Source organism: Herpailurus yagouaroundi, unplaced genomic scaffold (assembly GCF_014898765.1).
Source record: "Herpailurus yagouaroundi ecotype Mexico unplaced genomic scaffold, PumYag 28, whole genome shotgun sequence".
Lineage (NCBI taxonomy): Eukaryota > Metazoa > Chordata > Mammalia > Carnivora > Felidae > Herpailurus > Herpailurus yagouaroundi.
The window spans coordinates 61,430,058-61,440,170 of record NW_024412376.1 but is presented as its reverse complement, the minus strand read 5'-3'; the positions used below and the strand labels follow the sequence as shown (position 1 = coordinate 61,440,170).

General features: G+C 32.4%; 1 non-coding gene across 1 annotated transcript; it reads right to left on the bottom strand.

Annotated features, from left to right (window-relative positions):
• Window positions 1-239: 239 nt before the first annotated feature.
• TRNAG-UCC (transfer RNA glycine (anticodon UCC)) lies at window positions 240-324 on the bottom strand. The gene has a single exon. It is a non-coding gene; the product is annotated as a tRNA-Gly (tRNA).
• Window positions 325-10,113: the final 9,789 nt, after the last annotated feature.

Sequence of the window (10,113 nt, the reverse complement as noted above, 5' to 3'; positions counted from 1 at the left end):
CATGAATCTTGAGATCATGACCTGAGCTGAGATCAAAAGTCTGATGCTTAACCTACTGAGCCACCAGGGCACCCCTCCCTTTTCTTCTTCTTCTTCTTCTTTTTTTTTTTTTTTTAATATTTTAAATGTTTATTTATCTTTGAGACAGAGAGAGACAGAGCACGAGGAGGGTAGGGACAGAGATAGAGAGGGAGACACAGAATCCGAAGCAGGCTCCAGGCTCTGAGCTGTCAGCACAGGGCCCGAGATGGGGCTTGAACTCATGGCCTGGGAAATCATGACCTGAGCGGAAGTCAGACGCTCAACCCACTGAGCCACCCAGGCGCCCCTCTTTTATTCTTTTAATAGTTTCTTAAGAGTTAAAAAGTTTGAAGTGTTTTCACAAAAAACAATTTTGCCTTTGCTGATTATTTTAGTATATGTTATTTTTCTCTTTACTAACTTCTGTTCTTTCATTATCTTTTTTCTTCTACTTTTTAAGATTTAAATACTTATTTGTTTGTTTCTTTTTTTTTCTTTTTTAAGTAGGCTTCACACCCAGTGTGACCTGAGCTGAATTCAAGTCAGACCCTTAACCAACTGAGCCACCCAAGCAACCCTCTAAATTTCGAATTGATTTTTAGGTTTTCTTCTCTACTAATATATGCATTTAAAACAACAATTCTCTTTGAAAATGCAAGAGTGTTGATACGTAGCATTTTGTGTGCTATTAATATTTGTCCATGAATAATTTTCAATGTTAATTATAATTTCTTCTTTGATTCTAAATTACTTAGAAATTTACTGTTTTATTTAAGGAAATATGGAATTTTATAATTACCTTTAGCTAATGATTTCATGCTTTATTTTATTGTTCTCAGATTAAGTCTTCTGTAGAACTTCAATTTTGAAATTTATTGAAACAAGCTTTACACCTGGCATACAGTCATTGTTTTGTTTATGTTTTATGTATTAAGCTTGAAAAATGTGCATAGTGCAGTTTAGAAGATTAGGATTCTTTACATATCCATTAGTTCAAATTTGCAATCATGTTGATCAATACTGTGTGCTGTTAATACTTGTATTTTTCTACTTGTTCCGTTACTGCTGAAAGTATTGCAAAATTTCCTGCAAGTGTAAAAATTTCTGTTTTTCTTCTAATTTTGTCAGATTTTACTCTACATGGCTTGAAGACACATTTTTAGGTGTGTATGAATTTGGGTGTTTTGTTTCTGTTGAATCATTTTTCAATATGAAGCATCTCTCGTATTTCTAATAATGAGCTTTACCTATAAGTCTATTACATGAGCTATATTAATATATCTACACATGTTGCCTTTTTTAGTGTTTCACAGTATGTCTTTTTCCATTCTTTAATTTTTAGCCTTTATATGTATGTTATTTTATATATATGTGACATTAAAAACATTTAACATAGTTGGGTTTTGTATTTTAACCAACCCAGCCATCTTCTTCCTAAATGGCAGCATTTCTGTTATTTGTATGCAATAATTGACTAAACTAAGGTCAAGTTGCCCACTTTATGAAATCAAAGTTGCCTATAAGGGCCTTCAGTATGAGTTCAACTTCTAGTTGAAACGTACCTTTATGAACTAATCCTGTCATACACCTCTGATCTTATTTTCCCTCTCTTTTCCCCCACTGATACACATATCTCAGTTTACCAACCACATGATTCCAAATTCCAATTATATCTTCAAGTTGGATATGTGCATATGAATATTCCTGTTTCTTAATTCTATGTCAATAACATGCAGTTATATGTGTTCATATTTATGCTAAATAAAATTTTTAAAAAATTACTAAATGCTTTAAAATAAGCAAGATTAGGGGCGCCTGGGTGGCGCAGTCGGTTAAGCGTCCGACTTCAGCCAGGTCACGATCTCGCGGTCCAGGAGTTCGAGCCCCGCGTCGGGCTCTGGGCTGATGGCTCAGAGCCTGGAGCCTGTTTCCGATTCTGTGTCTCCCTCTCTCTCTGCTCCTCCCCCGTTCATGCTCTGTCTCTCTCTGTCCCAAAAATAAATAAACGTTGAAAAAAAAATTAAAAAAAAATAATAAAATAAGCAAGATTAAAGTAATTAACTATTCGGTTAATTAAGGATGGAGAAACTTGATATTTTATGAAAAAAATTATCAGGGAAGCTGACTCTGTTAAGGTTCCATGTGAGCAAAGACCTGACAAAAAATTAAGGAAGCAAGCCTTGAGGCGCTTGGTGAAGAACATAGAGAGCAATGGAAATAGCAAACACAAAGTCCTTGGACATGTGGTTGAAGGGTTTAGAGTGGGGAATGGGATGAGTGGAGAGGGTGGAGAGAAATCAGAGTTTTTTGTTGGCCAAACAAAAGAGACCAGGGTAAAACCTTTCATGGTGAATGACTTTAGAAGCCATGGGAGGGTCTTGAGCAGTAGGACTGACATGATCTGACTCACTTCATACAATTTTCACACTAACCGCCACTGAGAGCTGAGAGACTTCATTGTAGGAGGCAAGAATGGAAAAAAAAAAAAAAAAAAAAAAGAAAGAAAGAAAGAAAGAAAAGGAAACATTAATCAGGAATTATTTCAATAATCCATGGAGAGGTGATGTTGGCCTGAGCTAACATAATACTGGAGAAGGGCATGGGAAGTAGCTGTTTTCCAATAGATTTTCTGGTATAAACCTACCTAAAGGCCCAAACTTAACTCCTCATATGTCTCCCACTGACCCCTCCCACCTAAATATGCCTTTATTGATCTTTCCCACCTCAGGAAATGAGGACTCCATTCTTCCAATTGTTTAGTTCAAATATCTTGAAATCATCCTTAACTGCTCTTTTTCTCCTATACCTTGTATCACACTGGTGACTCACATAATCTACCTTGAAAACATTCCCTTCCATGCAATTCTTCTGCTACTTTCTGAGTCTAATTTGCATTCTGTTTTTGCCTACATTAGTATTATAAATAAAATATTAATGAGTCTCCCATCTACCATTCTTCCCCTTAAATATTTTCTCAATAGAATGGGCAAATTGAGGGAGAACCTGTGTAGAGACATCAGATGTTTTCAGTCCTTTCCTCAAAATCTTACATCAGCTTCCACCTCACTAGAAATGCAAGCCAAAGCCCTGCTGATGGACCCCAGAGTCCACATGAGCTTCTCATCTCCTGTACCTGGACTCCTCTTTCCCTCACTTTCACTGCTCAGGCCTCTTTGTAAAGTTTCTTGACTGTTCTAGATAAACACCACCTTAGTCCTCCATATTTCTTTTCCTTTGCTTGAAATATTCTGTCCAAAGAAATCCACATGACTGGATCTTTCATACCCTTCAGATCCTTACTCAGAAGAATATCCATGAAGTCTTCCTTGGCAACCCAATCTAAAACTCCATATTCCTACACCTCCATACCTACATACACATACACACACACACACACACACACATTTTGCTTTTCTTGTTAGCATTTATCACCATCAGTACTTTATTCAGTATGTATTTTGCTTATTCGTGTCATTTATTTTCTGTGTTCTCTTAGAATCTAAACTCCATCAGGCTAAGATTTTTTTTTGTTTGTTTTATTAACTACTGTCTCCAGCATCTAGAACAATGTCTGCCATATAATAGATGTTCAACAAATATTTATTAAATAACATGTTAATGATAATGGGTCCAACTTCATAGAATAGATCTTAACAACTGTTGACATAATCATATTTCTTATTAAAATAAATGTCCTGTCTTTCAGTTTGGGAAAGAGAAGTGAGAAATTTAAGAATATATGTTCTACAATAAGTAAGCCAATATTTATTGGATACTTACATGTTCCAAGTTTTTTGCTTGGAGGTGACAGGTATGAAAATGAATTAGTTATGCTTCTGCACACAAGCAGTTCAGAATTTGTATTTATAAGATATTATTTTGTGAACATTTCATGCATACTATGAATGAGGCTATTTCAGTATTTACATCATACCATTTTATATTCTCAACAATGTCATATGCTATGTAAAGCATAAGGTTGAGGTGCACCTACATCTCCCTCTAGTTTGGTGAATTTGGACATATTACTTACATTCTTAAAGTTTAGTTACCTTATTTGAGTAATAAAACAGAATTGTTGAGCATATTCAATGCATTACTATACAGAAACTAGTATAGCATTTGTGTAATATGAACTTGCATCATTAAATTATACAAATATTATCTTACATCTATTCTTAATTATTTAATTATACTACTATTAACAGTCTTGCGAACTAAGCAGTTTCTGAGGACAACTATAATGCAAATATATAATTAGAAGATGGTGTTACTGAAAACACACAAAATTATGTAGTTTTGGCAATGATGTGCGGAAACATCTCCACTGCTGGTGGGAATGTTACTTGCTACAATACTTCAGGAAAAAATTGGCCACAGATAACAAGAAGCTTAACACTGTGAAACTTACATATCGGTGTTGAAGAAAGTCTAATGGAGAGTTTGCTCAGAAAACAAATTCAAAATAAATTTAGTAATGTCGATGGAGACTCAGCTGAGAAATAGTTTTAACATGAGACTAAAAGCTTTGGCCCTGATCTGCTAGGTAATAGCTATCAAAAATTTTTAAAGGTTTATCCTCCTAGGATTTAATAATTTGTATTGGAAAAGAAGGACACTGAAGGAATAGAGAGCCTATTAAGAATTTATAGCAACTGCCCAAGTACTTAGTGAAATGACATCAAGCTAGTGATAATGAATATGTTTAAAAGTGAAAAAATGAAAATTATTTTAAAAGAAGAATTGACAATAATTCAAGATCTAAGTTATTTTATTTCTTAAATTTCAGTAACTGAGCTTAAAACATTAAGCATCGTTAACTTTTCCTCTTTACTGAAATTTGAGTCCTTTTTAACTAAAAGTGCTTAGAACGATTAATGTCTTTTTAATTAAAAGCATACAATCAAAAGCCTAACAACAAAAACTCCATTGAACATTCAGAAAATTTCACTAAACTTCAATGTAAACTTTAAAAGTAAAAACTAAAATAAAATCATAAAAAGAGCATAATTAATATTAAATGGAATAGTCAGCTGAATTGAAGCCATTAATTTGATTTTGAAACTAAATTGAATTATTGAGTTCACTAATTTCATCCAGAAATGGATTTTCTGGTCATAAATAAATTATTCTCCTTTTTGACTAGCACAAATATTTCCTATAAATTTGCATCCCTCAATATTACGTGCATGTAAAAGTTTTATAATGTCCAAAATATTTTTAAATTTTACATTTAATTAATGTTTATTGCTAGTATCAAGTAATTAAATGTAAAATACTCTTTTGTTTAGGATACTGGTGACTCTTTATTACAAATGGAAAATTTTAACAGAAGCTTATTCTTAGAAGTCTCTTCACTCCAATTTTTCAGTTTAGTCAAACACAGATGGTTTGTGCAAGACTAAATGTTTATCTTCTTTTCTTTGGTGTTTATTAGATTCTAAACCAATTGCTTATCTGTTGAGAGTCTTCCTTTAAAGTCTGCATTTGAATAATAAACTATTATAACATAATGGAAACAGATGGATGTTTACACCTAAACTGAATGATATATAATTTTCATGGTCATCATTTTTCCTTTTCAAAAGTCTATTTTGGCTTTTTTCCAATTTCTATCCACTTCATTAGTCCTCTATGAATTGTCCAACATGACAGTCATTTGATTTAACCAATTCAAAGGCATCCTACTGAGTAAGTAATCAAGGCCTGCTGATTCAACATTATACTGTGGGGAATAACTGTTTCATACTGTATTATCTCTCAGTATACAATAAAGAACACGTGTATTTTAAAGTTGAACAAAACTTGACAATTTTTCAACTGAAGCTTCTAACTAGGTAAAGTTTTATCAACTTATGATTAAAAATACTAAACCCTAACAATTTGCTTAGGAGACAAATAAACACCTTGTGTTCATTTTATATTTAAAAATTGTAAGCACCTTGATTTTTTTTCAAGAAAAAAAATTCAGATCATTGATCAAACTACTATTGAACCCTGTTCTAATGTCAATATTTAACAATTATCTTCAAAGTGAAGTTAGTTTTTTGTTGCTTGTTGCTTGTTGTGTGTGTGTGCACACGCGTCCGTGTTGGTTTTGTTTTGTTTTGTTTTGTTTTGTTTTGTTTTGTTTTGTTTTCTTGAGGTTCTGGGCATTATTCCACAGTTCTATACAGTTCTAGCAAGATGTTAAAATTGAGATGTTTCCAAAACAACAACTGTATGCATATTATTCTTTTGCTCTGACCAGATGATAGACGTGATCTACATATGAATGTATTATCTTTCTACTCAAGCCACATTAAAAAAATAATTATAGAATGTCATGGCAATATCCCTTTTTTTTTTTTTTTTTTGTATCAGTTGAGATCAAGTACATGATATATAATTCCAGCCTTGAGTTCATTGCATGGTCCTCTTGCCTCCTAAATTGTTACTCAAGTCGTTGTCCACAAGTTTCATTATTTTCATCAGCAGAAAAGAAATTTATGAGTATCATTGAAGGAGCAATGATTCTTCCTTTTAAGGTCTGGTTTGATCAGGAAACTGTCCTTCCAGTAAGAAGATATTGAGTCTGTATGCAACACTCTGATGGGTTGAGAAAACAGAGAAAGAAGAAATGGCACCACCAGTAATAAGAGTGGTAAGGAATAGTATTTCTAGATAATAACCAAAATACACCCAGTATTTGAGTACAGAGTTGTAATGGAATGCAATTAGTATTAAAATACTACACAAGAGAGGCGCCTGGGTGGCGCAGTCGGTTGAGCGTCCGACTTCAGCCAGGTCACGATCTCGCGGTCCGTGAGTTCGAGCCCCATGTCAGGCTCTGATGGCTCAGAGCCTGGGGCCTGTTTCCGATTCTGTGTCTCCCTCTCTCTCTGCCCCTCCCCCGTTCATGCTCTGTCTCTCTTTGTCCCAAAAATAAATAAACGTTGAAAAAAAAAACATTTAGAATACTACACAAGACATAACTATTTTTGATCTATATGAGACAAAACTACCTTTTTTTTGCCTCATATAGTTTCAACACAATATAATATAACCAAGAAAAAAAAGTGAATTAGGAGTAAATGTGGACAGGAAAAATGTTTATATCCTGGAATGTCTTGGGAATTTATCAATTCCTTTAGAGCTGATATGTAACAATTTTATTTAAATATTTGTAGAAAATTAGATTGAATTATAATTCCAGAAAGAGTACTTTTTCACTCTCCTTCTGTTTCCCTTATAAAGGCATAATTTAGAATATTTTTTCATTATTGCTAACATAAATACATGAGTGGAGTATGAAATAGCAATGGTAATCAAACTCATGTAGTCAGAAAAGACAGTCATAATAATACTCATTGAAGGATTTTCACATGAGATTAGGTATTATTAGGTCCAGCATAGGTTTGCATTCTCTGAGGATTGTTTCTTCTTATCTATCTGCAATTGAATAGAAATATTCTTAGCATTATGAGGAAATGCACGTTTCTCACAATAGATTATACTGAAGCTACTGAATACCCAGTATGTGTCAGATTTCACTCATTTTTATTTTTTGTCTTGCCGCCATACATACATAAATGGTGCATATCAGCCATATGGCCATCTTACCAGTGCATATCAGTAAAGGGAATGTGCATATTTGTGAAATTATTACTCAAAAACATGAATTTAAATACCTACTTAGAAATTTGTAACCCTGAAGAGGAGGGAATTGAAACAAACAACATTGGTTCTGAAAATGAGTCAGTCTGTTATCAAAAAAAAAAAAAAAAAAAAAAATTCGATGACTACTAAGTTCTAAAAATAAGCCAGACATCAACAGATCAACAGCATGTAATTTTATCTTAAAATTATGGAACACTTAATTCTTGTTTTTATAATTATTTTCAACTATTAATTCATTCTTTCATTTGTTAGGGGGATAACATTAAAATTTAGTCAATGCTTTTCATCTATAGTAAATTTCTTGATGGGGCATTTTCAGGTATAGGCACAAAACAATAATATAAAAATTTTATATATTTGTATAATGTAGAAATTCTACTTCTGACACTTATGGACCGGACTAAGTTTTCCATACTAAGTTTTCCACCAAATATGACTAGAAAATCTATCATATCATGCAAACATACCTAAGTGAAATACATACAGAAGTTTGGGTATATCACTGCATTAACAAAAGAGAAAAAATCATGGGGCTTTTTCAGTAGCTGCTGAGAAAGCATTGATCCAATTCAACATTCCTTCATTATTAACTAAATAGAGAAAGAAAGCTTTTGATAAAATAGAAATAAGAAAGAGCTTTCCTAATATTATAAAGAAAAAGTACATAAAAATCATATTTAGTGATAACATACTGAAATCTGTCTGAATGAAGAATGGGAATGAGGCAAGAATACACTCTATATCTCTGTTATTCAACAGCATGCCAGATTGCTAGTTAGTGCAAAATATACAACTAAGAAATGAAAGTTTAGGGTCTAGCTAAAGAAGAAATAAAATTGCCATTACTTATAGATATGATTGGGAACATTAGAAACTTAACAGTCTACAAATAATATAAATAAATGTGCTTAACACTGTTTCTGGATAGAAGACAAATATATAAAAATATATATATTCATATCCTAACAAGTAGTTGAAAGTGAAATTTTAAAAATACCACTCTATATAGGAATATAGTAAAAAAAATAACTAGAAATAAATATAATGAAATTTGTACAAGATATCTGCACAAAAATTAATTGAACATTATTGAAAGTACTTTGAAACAACAAAATAAAGGGAAATATATCATATTCATGGAACAAGAAGACTTACTCTTATAAAATTATCAGCATTTCAGAAATTTTTGTGTGGAATCTATGCAGTCTCCTTAAAATCTCTACAAGTTCATGAATGAATTCACAAACTAATTCTAAATTGCATGCAAAAATTTAGAGTTAAAATTAGAGAAGACTATTTTTAAGACCTGCAAAATGCAAAAGAAAACATTAGTGAGTGTCACACCTTTTTATAAGCTACATGAATTATGATATTGAAGTATTGGCATGATGAGAGATTAATAGACTAATGGGTCAGAATAAAGAGTCTAGAAATAGAACGATTCATACTTATATACCACAAAAGTGGTACTGAAAACCCTATAGGAAAGAGTCTTTTCATTAATTCCCAGAATAATGGATATAGACAAGAAAAATAATATTTGATAACATCCTTCATACTGTATTTAAAATCATTTGTGTTAGACTATAGATATAAATACAGATGGCATAACAATTGCCTCTAATAATTAATAAAGGAGAATATTTTTATCAACTCTGAGTAAGGAAAGATTTCTTAAACTATATACAAAATGCACTAACGTTAAATAAAAGATTGAAAAAAACGGACAACAGTAAAGATAAAAAGAATCCTTTATATCAAAAACAGTAAGAGAATACAAATGTAAAATTGCAACACATATAACAATATATTACCAAAAAAATCTCATATAATCTGCAAAGCAATGAGAACAAAAGTGAAAAATTTCACTACAAAATGGGCATGGGATTTGAATAGACTTTCACCACATTTGTCCACCTGAACAATTAATATAGAAATAAGATGTTTGACTTCATTAATAATTAGGGAAATGCCACTTAGAATCAAAGGGGATACTATTACATACCTAGAAGAGTAGCTACAATTAAGAAGACTGTTGTAACCAAATTTTGTCATTATTACCAGTGGGGTTGTAAACTGTAGAACCACTTGGGAAAGTATTGGACTGAATCTATTGCATTTGGAGATGTATTTATCTACTTATATAATTTATTTATTTTTATATATTGTATATGTATAATTTTATATATTGTATATTGCATTGCATCTTACAACCAATAGGAGAAATGTTACTGCTTTACTCCCAAAGAAATAAGTGTATATGGTACAATAATGTATAAAAATATGAAGAGTAAAATTACACATTAAGAACATATTAAAACGTCATGAGGGGGCGCCTGGGTGACGCAGTCGGTTAAGCGCCCGACTTCAGCCAGGTCACGATCTCGCGGTCCGTGAGTTCGAGCCCCGCGTCGGGCTCTGGGCTGATGGCTC